The sequence below is a fragment of the Symphalangus syndactylus genome, chromosome 13, assembly GCF_028878055.3.
Source record: "Symphalangus syndactylus isolate Jambi chromosome 13, NHGRI_mSymSyn1-v2.1_pri, whole genome shotgun sequence".
NCBI classification, from domain to species: domain Eukaryota; kingdom Metazoa; phylum Chordata; class Mammalia; order Primates; family Hylobatidae; genus Symphalangus; species Symphalangus syndactylus.
In genome coordinates this window covers 68,608,096-68,625,544 of record NC_072435.2, presented here as the reverse complement: position 1 = coordinate 68,625,544, position 17,449 = coordinate 68,608,096, and the positions used below count along the sequence as shown (strand labels likewise).

The 17,449-nt window shown below is 35.3% G+C and overlaps 1 long non-coding RNA gene across 1 annotated transcript in view; it reads right to left on the bottom strand.

Annotated features, from left to right (window-relative positions):
- Nucleotides 1-17,449, bottom strand: part of LOC129460125 (uncharacterized) — a 137,358-nt gene that overhangs the window by 116,646 nt on the left and 3,263 nt on the right. The window contains exon 2 of the long non-coding RNA XR_008650174.1: nucleotides 16,753-16,792. This is a non-coding gene — a long non-coding RNA (uncharacterized lncRNA). The remainder of the gene's footprint in view (nucleotides 1-16,752; nucleotides 16,793-17,449) is intronic.

Below are 17,449 nucleotides of genomic sequence, written 5' to 3'. Positions count from 1 at the left end.
CTCAACATCACTGATCACCATAGAAATGCAAATAACAGCTACAATGAAATATTATCTTACCCTAATGAAGTAGCTTTTATCCAAAAGACAGGCAATAACAAATGCTGGCAAGGATGTGGAGAAAAGGGAACCCTTACACGATGTTGGTGGGAATGTAAATTAATACAACCACTATGGAGAACAGTTTGAAGATTCCTCGAAAAATTAAATATAGAGCTACCATACAGTCCAGAAATACCACCACTATAATAGACCCAAAAGAAGGAAAATCAGTATATCAAATAGATATCTGCACTCCCATGTTTATTTCAGCACTATTCACAATAGCCAAGATTTGAAAGCAACCTTAGTGTCCATCAACTGTTGAACGAATAGTGAAAATGTGGTACTTATACACAATGGAGTACTATTTACCCACAACAAAGAATGAGATCCTGCCATTTGCAACAACATGAATGGAGTTGGAAGCCATTATGTTTAGTGAAATAAGCCAGGCACAGGAAGATAAACTTCACATGTTCGCACTTATTTGTGGGAGCTAAAAATTAAAACAATTAAACTCATGGAAATGGAGAGTGGAAGGATAATTTCCAGAGGATTGGAAGGGTAGTGGGTGGGTGAGGGGGGCAGTAGGGATGGTTAATGAGTACAAAAAATGGTCAGAAGAATGATTAAGACCTAGTATTTGCTAGCACAACAGAATGACTATAGTAAAAAAAATAATTCATTTGTACATTTTAAAATAAAGAAGTATAACTGGATTATTTGTAATACAAAGCATAAGGTAATGAATACCCAATTTATTGTGATGTGATTATTAGGCATTGCATACCTGTATCAAAATATCTCATGTACCCATAACTATATACACCTATTATGTACCCACAAAAATTCAAAATAAAACACGAAACAAGAAAATACTTAAAAAAAAAGAACAGGATATTTGGTATCCAAATCAAAGGATGGATAAAAGAGTACAGATGCTCTATAAATCGAATAAAGGTCAGGAAAGAATGACTGGAGAGACATAAGACACGGAGAGATGAAACAGTAACCAGGACAGGGAAATGTCCTCCAATTGAGAAGTAACAGTACATTTCAAAAGACCAGTGGATTAGATCTATCAAAATGAATTTGTGTTGTAGGAGCATTGTCACAGATTGGTTTCCCTGGCAAGCCAGTTCTGAAGTGAAATTCAAAGTACAGTTTTATTAGGGCTTCCTTGTCACCCATGCCTGACGAAAGATGGGAAAGGAAGCAGAAATGGCTGAAAAGAGAAATAGAGCTGCAATGCAAGTCCACAGAGAGCCCCAGAGCTAAAATAATCCTTCAGTTTTCCAGAGTTGTGCTGAGATGGCCTGACCTTTGTACTCCCTCATGGATCAGCATTGGATGAGAACTGCCCTGGAAATGAGCATGACCTTGGACAAGGGAGCTTTCTACAACTCAGGAAATCCCTGAACAGTCTGACCAACGAACACTATCTGTTGACAGCAGTTCCACAAGCTGGGACAAGTCCTTCCTTGAAGAAAGATTTGGTACATCATGGTGTCCACCATATTACCACAATGTGGCTACAATAGCCATTGCCCAAAGGAACCCATTTGTCCCCTGGTCAGCAACATCTTCAGACCCTCTCCAAACTGTGCTGCTTGAATTTTCTTGGAAAGAGAGATGGATGAAGTTTTATGCCATAATAATAAAATATACATACAAATTACCAACCCCCAAATCTTTCTAACTCAAGAACTCTTCAGGTACCTCTTGCTAGTTAATTAAAGTAAGTCAAATAATTATGAAGTGTAACCTGTAACTCTTTATCTCTTTACAATTTAAAATGTTGTTTGTAAATAAAAATTGAATTATCATTACCATCTCTAATATCTTTATTAAAAAAACCCTTTACTTGTAAATACACAGTGCCTATTATTATTTAATACCTGTCTCTAGACAGGCAAAGGATTCCAAAATAAAAGCGAAAGAAATAAGATGTATATTTGCTAAGCTAAGTAGCTTGCTATAAATCACCTCAAGGTGATTATCAGATTTGATTTCAGGCTATGAAAATCCATAGGAGAGAAGAGTGTGGCCACACTGAGCCTTGATACCTATCTACAGGCCTAAGGTAGGAAAGCTTGTACTTCATGAATGAAACCAGCATAACTATTTCCTCCAAATAGTTCATCATAGTTTAGCAAGCTTCCTCAAAAAGCATCTCGATGAAAAGCAAAATAAAAATATAAAAAGCTAGAAATTAAGATGCATGATTTTCTTTAGTAATCATATAAATTTTATAGTCTTCATTTATGTCTTGCATGGTTAATGGAATCTGAAATTATATTTTTCCTGGTTTTTAGGAAGGGGATGACAATCAGTGATTTTTAAAAAAGTGATAGCTGTTATTTGACTAAACTGCATTAGTAAAGGTATATATTTTTTCTCATGTACACACACACACACACACACACACACACCCCTATATATATGGAATCAAGGAGCTTTTGTACCAGTTATTACTGGGAAGAAATCTGAAAATTATCATGAAGATCCAATCATTTTTGTTGTACATAATTTTATTTTATTTTGTTTTGTTTTTAATTTTTTAGACAGAGTCTCACTCTGTCGCCAGGCTATAGTGCAGTGGCATGATCTCAGCTCACTGCAACCTCTGCCTCCCGGGTTCAAGTGATTCTTCTGCCTTAGCCTCCCAAGTAGCTGGAACTACGGGCATGCACCACCACGCCCAGGTAATTTTTGTATTTTTAGTAGAGATGGGGTTTTACCGTGTTGGCCAGGGTGGTCTCAATCTCTTGACCTCATGATCCGCCCACCGTGGCCTCCCAAAGTGCTGGGATTGCAGGCGTGAGCCACTGCACCTGGCCATAATTTGATTTTAAATCCTGTAAATTCAATTTCCAAAATCTAAATTGTTGTTTTTTACAAAGTAGCCATTTTCAAACTCCCCTTTACTTGGGTTATGAATTTACTTCTTTATGTTTATGTTTGACTATTTCAAACATGTATTTAAGGTCCTCTTGCTAATGGTATTGTTAGCACAAGCCTGTCACTCTCATGCCAATAATGTCATCTTGTGATTTGTATTTCCTGTGAATCCAACCTTAGAAGACCTCCATGCTGAACACTTCAAAGTACACTCTCCCTGTGACACTGTTTGGTGACTGTCTCTACCATGGCTTTATGAAGTTCACTGATTCAAGATCAGCTTTCAGTTAGTATCAAGGCTATGGGTTATAGCATCACATGAGTCCTACAAATTCAACTTTTTGCTTATGCAATACTCATGTTTTCACTGCTAAATTTTCACTGGGACTCTTTCCATTGTTCTAGGTAGAACACCACTGTGCTCTGGCACTGGTGGTTTTATTAACTTCCTGTTTTAAACTCAAGGGTGTCACAGATTGAACAATAAATTGTATGGTCCCTAACACTAACAAGAACTATGGGCTCAACTCTCTGTACTGTGTTGTTCCAACTTCACCTTCTAAAGAAGGAGTTTTGAAACATTAGCATGCATTTTATTAAAACCACATTGCTGGGCTCTACCACCAGAATTCTGATCCAGAAGATCTGGGTGGGGCTCATGAATTCTGAGTTCACAAATTCCCAGATAATGTTGATGCTTGCAGTCTGGGACTACACCTAGAAAGCAACTGACTTAAGATGTGTGTGTGTGTGTGTGTGTGTGTGTGTGTGTGTGTGTGTGTGTGATTCAGATACACATTAAAGCTTTTACTTCTCTTCAAGTTTAACATTTCTTTGTCTACAGAGATCAGAGATCCCTCCTCCTACTTTGTAATCTCTGTCTACTTTTCCTCCTCCTTTTGATACTTTAGCTACTAATTAGTTTTTTTTTCTTTAAATATTTTCAATTCTAACTGGAGCCAAGGTGCAGAGAAATGAGTTCAACATAGACCTCATTTTACAGAGTACTGCTATGACTGGTTATTCAGGGTCTTCCTTTGTTTTATCCCCCTTACCTCCATTTCCTCCACAACATGATAACCTACAAATGTGTTGGACCTACAAACTCAAATTCCTGTTCTCTTGAATTTCTGTAATACACCTTATTTTATTATATATTATTTGTAAAACTCTATTGGATTTATTTAGATGCAATTTTGTTTGACGCTTTCACCATTTACAACTGGAAATAGGTTAGTTTTTTAGCTTAATTTTGTCTTTGCTATTTTAATTAAACTTTGACCTGGCTTTAAATTAATATATTAGCTTCTCACTCCTCCACTCACCAGTCCCCTATGCTATGATGTTTTACGTGTCTGTATATTTTCTCGCATAAGATTTATTATATGGAATTATCAAAGCCTGGAAATTACGGCAAAAATCATCTGTAAAGTAAGGGTGAGGAATGTGATTATTACTTTTAGTTATTTTGATGTTTAAAGATTTTATAATTCTGATACCAATATTCTAAAGTATATTATTTATTTGTCTATGTCACTTGGCAAATACTATATTCATGTTTACACAGATCAATTTATATATGCAGCTTTATATTTTTATCCCATCATTATTACTAATATAATTGTTTCAGTTGTGCCTACAGTTATTTTCTTGTATGCATTTTGAATTTCTAAATTTTTTGTCCTTTCTCCTTGATCCTGTTTTCCAAAATTGTATTTATTTTATTGGTATTATTTCATTGTTTCATTGTTAATACTGTGTACTGCTTTGTTTTTGTTGTTGTTCTCTATTTCCTTAACATCTAATTTTTAAAAATCTTTCTACTTGTTACTTTGTACTTGCTTTCTTTGTCTTTCTACTTTCTTGTGTTGGCTTATTTTTTTCTTTATTTCTTGTTATGTGATCAGCATAATTAAAATTATACACCATTCTAAAAGAAAATGTTTTGGTAATGTCCACAAACCTTGATATGTAGTATTTTTATTATTTTAAAGTTTCCATATGAATGCATCTTTAATCCAAGAGATATTTAAGAATATGTTACTAATATTGCAAACATAGAAGCTGTAACTTGTTTCCAATTTCATTCAGCCTTTTTTTCTAATTGAGACTATTTTTAGATTAGTTTTAAATTTACATGAAGATTAAAAGGAAAGTAAAATTTCCTTATAGCCCTCACCACATCCCAACAGACATACATTTTCAGTTTTTCCGATTATTAATATTCTCCATTAGTGGGGTATGTTTACCATAATTGAGCTAATGTTTATACATTATGATTAACTAAGTCCATAGTTTACATTAGAGTTCACTCTGCATTGTACATAGTTTACATCTATTTTGACAAATGTATAATGACATATACCTCTCATTATAATATCATAGAGAATAGTTTCACTGCCCTAAAAATTGACTGTGTTTCATCTACTCATCCCTCCCTCCCTCCATTGACTTTTGTATGGAAAATCTAGTCCGTATAAGATTATTACCATATATACCTATGTAAAGAAACTGCACGTTCTGTACATGTATCCCAGAACGTAAAGTAAAATATAAAACAAATTAGTGAGTATGAGATAGATAGCTGTAAACTGAATTATTATTTCAACTTCTCTGTAACTTTGGCATTTTTAAAAGAAAAAAATTTGGAATTAAATATGTAAAAATGCAAAAAAATCATTGTAAACCAGGATTTAATCAATTTTGTATCCTCAATAAAGTATGATTTGAAGATGTATGGTGTGTGTGCCTATTGTGTTATTTGAATCTTCTACATATTTGTTTATGTAGTATTTGTTTGATCAATAAAATGTCTGGGATGAGTCTTTTAAAACTTTGAGCATTGGGGTTTGGCTTTATCCATAGTTCTGCTAATTACTGTTTGTTCTGCTAAATTATTTTTCCTGTATACATATTTGTAATTATTCAGTCAATTTATTCCTCTTTATTGAGCCCTTACTTTGCGTCAATCACTGCTTCAGGTGCTAGACACACAGCAATGAACAAAACCTGCACAGTGTCTACCATTGGGGAGATTATATCATTGTGGGTGGTAGAGAGCAAGATAGAAAATAAATAACTGAGCATAACATACAGAATATGAGATACCAATAAGTGCTATAAAAATTATAGCAGGTAGTAAAAAGAAAGTTACAGGGAGCGGGAATAAGATCTCTCTAAAGAGTTCTGCTTTGACTAAAAATCTGAAAGAAACGAGATGGTAGGAGGCCATGTAGATATTTGAGGAAAGAGCATACTAGATCAATGGGCCAACCTAGACAAGAGTCTTGAAGCAGCAGTTTCTTTCTTAGTCTACATGAATAAATTCCGAATTATTATTTTCTATCAGTTATAAAAACTCATTATTCTTCATGATGTTATTTACTTTGAATTCGCTTTTGTTTATACTGGAATTCTTGTCCATATTCGGCAGTTTCTAACTAGTTACCTGATATTTCTTTTCTTCCCTTTTCTTACTAGCAGTTATCAGGACCAAGGGAAAATTTCTCCTTAGCCCTTTTAATGTCCACTAAAAAATCAACTCAAGAAAGGCAGATTAATTGAAGATAAGCCATACAAAATTTTATTTAATGTGTACACAAGAGTCTTTAGAATAAAGACACAGAGAAACAGGGTAAACAGTCCATTTTTATTCTTAAGTTCAACAACGTACAGCCATGCAAGAATATAATTGTAGTGATATATAGTTTCTCACAATAAGAAACAAATACACTTATTTTCCTAGACATCCTTGGAGTTAAAGGTACTTGGGTGAAACAGTCATAGACCCTGAGTCCTAAGCAGAAATCATCCAGTGGTTTCAGGGGAAAGTATTATTTTCCTAATATAGACGGCATCCTTTCATCTTCCTTCCTCTAACATGTATGTGGTTGAATGTGAAACAACATCTCACCTTTCTAAGCACTCTTTTTCTTGAATGATTTATCTCCCTTAACTGATTTTATCTGATTTTTAGAGTGTCAGTGGAAGAAAGAGTAAGAGATGCTCTGGTCCTGGTAATCAGCCTGTGCTTGTTTTTATACTCTCTTTCTCCAGCCAGTCTTGGCATGACTTTGATGTTACCCCTACTGACTACAGTTCTCAACTGCAGCTGTTGTTTGTTTACCCTAGTTGTGTGGGAGCAAGAAATAAAAGGAAAACAATGAGCAGAAATAAAAAGTTCTCTCCAGACTTCCTGCCCATATTCCAAATTATGAAAGTTCACTCTGTCTACCCTGAGCTAGTGTGTTGCTTTCCACACCAGGTCACATTTGCCCTTTTATCCTCAGGAGTTTCTCACACTTAACTGTAATTACTCAATTCCACATATTTTCATTTCCTCGCTGGCACCTTCAGTCTTAAGCTGGGAGGGAGACCCAGCATACTGGGCTGGTTTTTCATCTTCTTATGAGCCAAAAATCTCAGATACTTATTTAAGCTTTTTATTTCTAGCTGCTGTTTTATTTTTCTTTGTGTTTGTAAGCAAACATAAGATTTACCACCTTGGTTCAGTCCACCTTTTGATTGAAGGTGCATTTTGTAACTTTAGGTTTGTGAACTGAATTCTCATAAAATCCATTGTTTTCTATATTATTTGCCCTGTTTTTTAATAGGTGAGATTCAAAAAGGGTTATTTTCTAAGGATGATATAAGTAGAAGTCGAGTAAGCCAGGTTTGAAGCTATGTTTTTCATATCTGAAAGTTCTGCAGGCACTAGATTAGTATAGTATGTTTAAACTTTCCTTCTTTTACTCAAAACATTTCACAGAGTCAGCTTAGGCATAGGACTCATATTCACAATGGCAAATAGAAATAAAGATACATGGCTAGATAAGTGACGGCATTGGTCAAGAGAAATTTGAAAGGTGTGGAAGATAAGGTATAGCTTTTTCTACATGCAATCCACTTAAAAGTCACTTTATTGCCTTTAATTCAATTTTATCTTCTTGTGTAGACATAATACTGAGTTAATCATTTGGTTCCTTAATGTCTGTGTTATCTAAAATGTCTGCTTCTCAGCAGCTCCACCTGTGCTTGAAAAGTCTATTTTGTAGAATGAGAATCTTGGACTGAACATACAACATTGCGTGTATGTTTGTGTGTAGTTTGTTCTCAGATTGTCAGCAACTCTGTCAGAGGGAAGTAATTCTTAATTTTACACTGAAGCCTGCTTAGAGCGTAAGTTTATATTTTTAGATATATAAAATAAAGATTTCCAAGTTGAACAGAGAAAACACTAAGGATAATGATGCAGACTCACTTTGAGATTGAAATTGATGTGGTTAGTCTAAAGCACTTGTGGAGAAAGGTGTGATTAATTCTTATATTCTATAGGAGCATTTCCTTGTATGTGTAGGGGTCAGGCAGGAGTTCACAGTAGGACTAAGTTTAATGATCTTAGTGGTTTGACTAAAATATCTTGTAGATACTACATCCTCCCATCATCTACATTACTGAAATTGTAAATGTGGGTTCCAAAAAATGCATTTTTGTCAATATAACAAAAGAAAAATGGGGGAATCTTCTCCCAAAATCACATAAATAAAAATGGAGAACAATTTGAATTGATATATTGTTGACTTTCACTGTACCTAAAACAATGCGCTATGGAGTCAGAGACCTGGATTTGAATCTTCTTTGTCACCTATGAGCTGTGGGACCTTGGGCAGGTTACTAAAGTTATTAAAAATCAGTAATATCATGTGTAAAATGGGAATGATTATAGCTTTCTCATTAGCCAGTTGCAAGATTTCTTTGTGTTAATCAGAGTTCTCCAGAGAAAAAGAACCGACAGTACATATATCTTGTAGATATAGATGTATCTAATTATATAAATCTATCATCTGTCCATCTATCTGTATATTGTCTGTTGTAAACCCTGAACATCTGAGACAGGTCTCAGTTAATTTAGAAAGTTTATTTTGCCAAGGTTGAGGACATGCACTCATGACACAGCATTAGGAGATCCTGATGACATGTCCCCAAGGTGGTAGGGGCACAGCTTAGTTTTGTACATTTTAGGAAGACATGAGACATCAATCAATATGTGCAAGATGTACATTGGTTTGGTCTGTAAAATTGGGAAGACTTGAGGCAAAGGCAGGACAACTTGAAGTGGGGAGGGGGCTTCCAGGTCATAGGTAGATAAGAGACAACTGGTTTTATTCTTTTGAGTTTCTGATTAGCCTTTCCAAATGAGGCAATCAGATATGCATTTATCTCAGTGATGAGAGGGGTGACTTTGAATAGAATAGAAGGCAAGTTTGCCCAAAGCACTTTCTAGCTTGACTTTTCCCTTTGGCTTAGTGATTTTGGGGACCCAGGATTTATTTTCCTTTCACATTTCACCCCTCTACTTTTTAAAAATCTTTTGGAAAAAGAATTTTTAGGAGAGAATGAGTCTCCAGTCTCGGGTTTTGTCTGATCTCTCATGGAACTTTATTCCATAGAAGGAATCTCAGATAAGACTTTCTGGAGCCAAGCCCAGCTGTGGATTTGTACCATCAAATATCTATCAGTTGGGTGAATTCCCCTTCTCATAAGATTCAAAGATAACCTTTGGGCTCCTAGGCCTGTCAGAAAGTGACATTCTTTTTTCTTTTTTTTTTTGACAGAGTCTTGCTCTGTTGCCCAGGCTGCCTGGAGTACAGTGGCAAAATCTCGGCTCACTGCTGCCTCCATCTCCTGGGTTTCAGAGATTCTCCTGTCTCTGCCTCCTGGGTAGCTTCAATTACAGGTGCACATTACCACACCTGGCTAATTTTTGTATTTTTAGTAGAGATGGGGTTTCACCATGTTGGCCAGGCTGGTCTTGAACTCCTCACCTCAGGTGATCCACCCACTCGGCCTCCCAAATTGCTGAGATTACAGGCATGAGCCACTGCGCCTGGCCCAGAAAGTGACATTCTTTACTTACCACAGGTCAGCAACCCTGTAAGGCACTGTGTAGACAAGGTATGAGGCCAGTTTTCCTGAGGGGCCTTTATTGGCTCCATAAGTCAAGTTTGATTCCTTAAAGGAAAGCATACTATTCCAGTCAAGGCTTTGGTAAAATAACCAGTTTCTCCAATTGTTTTCTGTTATAAATGAAAACAGATTCTTATTGCACTTATGCAAATAACTATATTTTGCTCTAAGTTAAGAATACTTAAAAATAGTTTCCAACTTCTGGAGAAATCAGGTAGAGAGAAAGAAATATGTTCTAAATTCTGTTCATAGGATGATATTAAATTGCAAAAAGCTGTCAATAGCTGAAAAGAAAAGTTTCCTTGACTCTGAGAAAAAAAAAAGGATCAGCAACATTAGTTCAGTCCATATAGTTAATTCCAATTCTGCTTGCTATGTACATTTCAGTTATCTGTGAGTCTTAAAAGTTTTTCTTCTATTCTGATGTCGCAATCTCCAAAGTTATCAGAAACTTGTATTCAAGAGCACCTTTTAGAGTTCTGTAGCTGATTATAAAACCCCCTTCTCTTTTTTAATTAATTAATTAATTTTTATTATACTTTAAGTTTTAGGGTACATGTGCATGTGTAGGTTTGTTACATATGTATACATGTGACATGTTGGTGTGCTGCACTCATTAACTCTTCATTTAACATTAGGTATATCTCTTAATACTATCCCTCCCCCCTCCCCCTACCCCATAACAGGCCCCAGTGTGTGATGTTCCCCTTCCTGTGTCCATGTGTTCTCACTGTTCAATTCCCACCTATGAGTGAGAACATGCGGTGATTGGTTTTTTGTCCTTGCAACAGTTTGCTGAGAATGATGGTTTCCAGCTTCATCCATGTCCCTACAAAGGACATGAACTCATCATTTTTTATGGCTGCATAGTATTCCATGGTGTATATATGCCACATTTTCTTAATCCAGTCTATCATTGTTGGACATTTGGGTTGGTTCCAAGTCTTTGCTATTGTGAATAGTGCCGCAATAAACATATGTGTGCATGTGTCTTTATAGCAGCATGATTTATAGTCCTTTGGGTATATACCCAGTAATGGGATGGCTGGGTCAAATGGTATTTCTAGTTCTAGATCCCTGAGGAATCCCCACACTGACTTCCACAATGGTTGAACTAGTTTACAGTCCCACCAACAGTGTAAAAGTGTTCCTATTTCTCCACATCCTCTCCAGCACCATAAAAGAGGATACAAACAAATGAAAGAACATTCCATGCTCATGGGTTGGACGAATCAATATTGTGAAAACAGCCATACTGCCCAAGGTAATTTATAGATTCAATGCCATCCCCATCAAGCTACCAATGACTTTCTTCACAGAATTGGAAAAAACTACTTCAAAGTTCATATGGAACCAAAAAAGAGCCCACATTGCCAAGTCAATCCTAAGCCAAAAGAATAAAGCTGGAAGCATCACGCTACCTAACTTCAAACTATACTACAAGGCTACAGTAACCAAAATAGCATGGTACTGGTACCAAAACAGAGATATAGACCAATGAAACAGAACAGAGCCCTCAGAAATAATGCCGCATATCTACACTATCTGATCTTTGACAAACCTGAAAAAAACAAGCAATGGAAAAAGGATTCCCTATTTAATAAATGGTGCTGGGAAAACTGGCTAGCCATATGTAGAAAGCTGAAACTGGATCGCTTCCTTACACCTTATACAAAAATTAATTCACGGTGGATCAAAGACTTAAATGTTAGACCTAAAACCATAAAAACCCTAGAAGAAAACCTAGGCAATACCATTCAGGACATAGGCATGGGCAAGGACGTCATGACTAAAACACCAAAAGCAATGGCAACAAAAGCCAAAATTGACAAATGGGATCTAATTAAACTAAAGAGCTTCTGCACAGCAAAAGAAACTACCATCGGAGTGAACAGGCAACCTACATAATGGGAGAAAATTGTTGCAATCTGCTCATCTGACAAAGGGCTGATATCCAGAATCTACAATGAACTCGAACAAATTTACCAGAAAAAAACAAACAACCCCATCAACAAGTGGGCGAAGGATATGAACAGACAATTCTCAAAAGAAGACACTTATGCAGCCAAAAGACACATGAAAAAATGCTCATCATCACTGGCCATCAGAGAAATGCAAATTAAAACCACAATGAGATACCCTCTCACACCAGTTAGAATGGCGATCATTAAAAAGTCATAAAACTTCCTTCTAAAGAGGAGCAAAACAAGACAACAATTATCCATGGATGACAAAATATTTTAGGGCAGCCATAGTCAAGGACACAAGTGACAAATTTGTTTCCTCTGTGACACACAATAATTTAACATAATTATAACTACTGATAATGAACACTAAGTGATATCAGAATTATAGGAGTTTTTCATAATTTTGGAACAGATACCAATAACATATTTACACAAATACAGCCCAAAGAAAATCAAACACTATTTCATATTAACAATGTTTTCTATATGATTTTCATATTAAATAAACCAAATTATGTCATTTTGGGGCTTTAGGGAAACCAATATCTTAAAGAATTAATTAGGTCAGGAGAAGACATAATTTATAATTTGATTTTGGAAAATTATCAAACATTTAAAACAGTTGATATTACAAGTCATTGTAAAATAAGTCATTCATTTGACCAAAGTGATAACACAAGGATTTTTTTAAAAAGCTGATAATCTTTATTCTTTGAGAGAAGAGACTTAATTTTCTAGACAATAAACCCTAATAAAAACATAAAGCCAAATAAATTTGTTTTTCAAAATTTTATAAACAATCTACAAAATTTTAATCTTGACCATAAGATATAACTTCCATAAACCTTTAATAATTTTATAACCTTTATTAAGGAGTCAGTTAATGCCTCAAGGAAAACTTGTTAAGGTTTTCTTAACATAAGGGCCCATATGCTGGTCTTGCATCAGTGTGCCTTTGACATTAATAATTAATTTATAGAGAAACTGAATTTATTTTCTCTCTCAAAGTCTGCCCTCACAATCTCACACATCCATCTCTTCTGCAATATTTCCTGGGACTTGAGGAGTTGAATACTTTTAAATTCTGGCCCTATGTCTCAGGAATGCAGTTTATTTGGTTTGGGATTTCTACCCAGCCTGAAGATGAGGTTTTAATTGCTGTCAATGTTTAAGATTTAGCAGGACTTGGTGTCATTTTTAGACCTAGGAGTCAAAGCCCTGTATCTCAATGTCACAAGTACTTTGAAAGCAAATACTGAAAGACACATGGATGTAATAACCTTAATTAAAAAATATTAATCACAGTTTTTTTCCTAAGCAAACCAAAATTTAATAATAATGACAGAGAAAATATTTCTATAAAATGTAAAATCTACTAGGCCAGGTACCAAAAGGCACAAGAAATGATCTTCTGCTCTGCACAAAATATTATGTTGGAAGTAAACATTTCCTTTAGAACTTTAAGAAAACATTGTTAGCACTAGGACACATTAAACAGGACTCAAGGAAAAAATCTTAATAAGTTGAAAATGAGTTGAAGGACAGTATTACTATTTTGTGCCCTTTAAAATGGGTGAGAAAACAGAAAATGGTGAGATGCAATAAAAGTTAAACTTTGGGTTTAAAAACTTAAACCTCTCATAATTTATTAGGAGTAAATCATTCCCTTAAGAAAACTTGATTGTTTTAACCAATTATTTATTCTATATGTTTTTTTTCTACGTCAAGCCCAATCTCTAGGAAGACCATTATAATTTTCCTTTAATTAATAGTTTGATCATATAAAAGTTTCTGTGCTTTTTCTTTTTTAATCCTCTTATTATGACTTGCACAGACTGTCATGACATGCTTGGATTTTCTAATTTTTTTCTGACCATCCCTCTTTCTTAAATAATCAGTCATTTTATTCTAGGACTAAATCTACCATACCAGATTCTATCACATATAAAATTATTTCCCTTTAAGTTTTCTTACAAAAAAACTTTATAACTTTCTTTACATCCCTCTTATATCCTCATTCCTTTTACCTTGTTTTATACATAACCTTTAAATAAGCTTTGAATTAGACAATAATTATTCACCTCTTTTAAAAGGACACACTTTTTTTAAGAAAGTATGTTTTCCTACAAACACATTTTTATTGGAAAATGCCCAAATAATGAGATATCTATTATTTAGTTTAATATAACTTTAGATTTTAGATTCTGACAAGTTTTTCTACATGTATTTATCCCATTACATTTGCCTAATTTATTTTTTAGTCATTTACCTAGATTATTTATGAAAACTGCAATAGTCATTGTTTAAAGTTATGGAACAGCCATTGCAAAATTGTAACAGATAGTAAAGAAGATATGACATAACTGATTCCATCTTGCTTCTAACCTCCAAGCTGTCCTTGTTCATTCCTGGGCACAGGAAAAATTAACTTTGGGAGGAACTTAGTTTATTGTTTAGCTTTGGGACAGAGACAGTAACAATCCCTTTCCAAAACAAAACTTGCTGCTTACGGACTAGACCACCCACAAGATTAGAAGTTATGGTAATCTTAACTAAATTCAAGAGGTAGCTATTTTCATTAAACTAATATTAATGTTTATTTATTAAAGATTACACAAGCAAAGATTATTCTGTGTTTTGTAACCCCTATGCCAAATTTTGATACTTTATAGTATTTGGCAGGATAAGTATAAAATTGCTTGATTAATAAATGCAAACAAAAATGTATGTTTTCAATTCTTAAGACATTTCTAATATTACTTTACCAATAATGTTAAAGCTGGCTTATTTATTAAAGATTTTACTTAAGTTACATTAACTTAAGTAAAAGTTAAGCATTTACTTAAGTTTACACAATTGAATTAAAATGAAAGCATGAAAAAACATTTGACCAGTTTTTTCCTGATAATGTATTTAATTCAAGTGCTTTTATATTCTTAAGCCAATTAATGAAAGCTTTTTTATATATATCAGTAGTGAAACATTGTGTACACAACACATAAATACATAGACGTATTAGGCATGTGGATAGAAGTACATCTTATAGATTTATAAAACTCCTGCTTTTTCCTACCTTAAACTTTCAAATTCTTGACAACTTGTTTTATTACCCTAAGCAGTTGTTAGCTAAATAGCCTTAAATTTGCATATTAAAGGAAACAACTCAGGTAAAAATCAAATAGCAAAATTTACATCATAGAGTATGGAGAGAAGAAGTCCAGTGTGCTAAAGAAAAATTAAAATGGATTTGTCAATTCAACATAAAATTATAGAATTATAAAAGTCACACACACGAAGATCCTATAGCTTTTACTTCAGAACTTTAGCCATGAGATAAATATAAAATTCAGCAGCTTGCAAAAATAACCTGTTGAATCCCAATAGTGGTTTTTATATTAATAGAAAATTAACAGCAGATTTAAAGCAGGCAGAAGAGAAAATAGAGAAAAGGAGAACTCAGGAAACTCTATAGTTTGCCGGCTGAGCTTAGGGCTCTTTTTCCTTAAAATAAATGTGCACAAACACTATATTACTTGTATTTTACATAAACTCTGGCAAGTACAAGTGCCATAAAACCTACAGAGTGCTCAAAAGGTTGTCATTATCCTTGTTTTCTCCTCATTCTTAGATTATTTGTTACTCACTTTTTTAAAAAAAGGAGGAACTGAGTTGTGGCCTAGGGTTTTTGTGTGATGGATGGATGTGTGCTCTTTGTGAGCAGGACTCTACATTGCGTCACCACTGAGTTGTTTCCACCCTCTTGTGTGTCTCGATTTCTCTCTCCAGAGGTCTATAATCTCTGAGAGGACTCAAAATGCCAGGTAATCAGCCTTTATATGTGTTTCCTGGATGAGCCCTTTTTTAATAAATTTTTTTTGGGGATTTCCCTGTAGGGCAGCTGCATGTCACAGGGGTCAACCCCCCAGACAGTCCCACGAGGCCCTTGGTCACCCAGGGGCACCTTTCAGCTGGGAGAAAGATATGCCTATTTCTTTTGAGCTGAGAAAACTCAGTGTCTCATTGACCTATGCAAACAACAGTTCAGTTCCTCATAGAAATGTGCACAGACAAGTCAAATGGAGATTAATTTTGGGAGAAAAAAGGGATAGAGATGACTCTTTAGAATGCATCTCAGAACTAGAATTAGGATCCTTAAACAACTTCCTAGGAGAGAAAAAAAAAACAAAAAAAAAACAGCCAAGACCACTTTCTGTAAAGTATGCACAACCACCCCTACGGTGTAGCTCTCATCTGCCATTACAAGTGCCAAGGTCAAATCCCCTCACAGTATTAAGTAATCTCTGGTACCCCCAAAGTAAAAGAGCCCAGATTATTCAACGTAGGAAAACAGAGGTTTAGACTTAAGAAGAATCTGTCCATGACTCTTGAAACTCCACAAAGGAAACAGAACACCCCAAATGGGGTGAATGGTACCTTTGTTCTGAATTCTTTAAAGGGGTTCAAGTCATTAGAAGCCTTCTCTAGATTTTTTGCTACAGCAGATGGCAAAAGCAGAAGGAGATATGGGGTGGAAAAAAAGTAAATGAAAGAACATTTTTTTTTTTTTAAGACAGGAAGCAAACAGAGAAATCAAGGACATGGTTTTGTTTTTTGTTGTTGTGTTTTCTTGCTCTTTTGCAGCTGCAAGGAATTTTAGCCAAATTAGAAAGGTTTTGTTACCCATAATTTGGAATTCTCAGATTTGACCAAGTCAGGTAGAGTTGGTCAAATCTGATGGGGAAGACTGGAACAAACAACAAAAACAATAACAAAAACCCAGCCATATGATCATTGAGTGCTCTAATAGTAAGGAGAAATTAAGACCAGTTGATTGTTATACTTTAACCAAGAAAAAAAAACCAATTCAGCTACTTACCTAGGAATGGGTCTCAGGCTGAAGATTGCTTTCTACCATCCTAGAAGAAGGAAAAAAAACAAAAAACTTGAACTCATCTTTCCTGCTGTGAGCAAGCTCAAACTCCATAAAGGAGTTACCTGCCTTCCATCATTATGGAAACAGGAAATCTTGCCTTTCTTGTTGAAAGCAAGCAAACTCCAAAAAAAAGAAAGAAAAAAAAGGTGGGGTGAGGGGGGTGAGTTGTACAGCAAAATAAACTTTAGATCTTGACCAAATTTCAGGAGATCAGGGATTCTCTGGAGGGAGTGCTCCCAGACCTCAGCAAATTGTCCTATTGGTTTGAGCCATTACATTAGCTCATGCTGGTACCAAGCACCAATAGGAGATTTGTCAAAGGTCAGGGGCATCTCCACTCAGAATCCCTTCATTGTAACCAAAATGTGAACCCTCAAAATCTGAGACAGGTCTCAGTTAATTTCAAAAGTTTATTTTGCCGGCCCGGTGCAGTATGCCTGTAATTCCAGCACTTTGGGAGGCCGAGGCAGGCAGATCAACTGAGGTCAGGAGTTTGAGACCAGCCTGCCCAACATGGTGAAATCCCGTCTCCACTAAACATACAAAAAATTAGCTGGGCATGGTGGCAGTCACCTGTAGTCCCAGCTGCTCAGGAGGCTGAGGCAGGAGAAGCGCTTGAACCTGGGAGGCGGAGATTGCA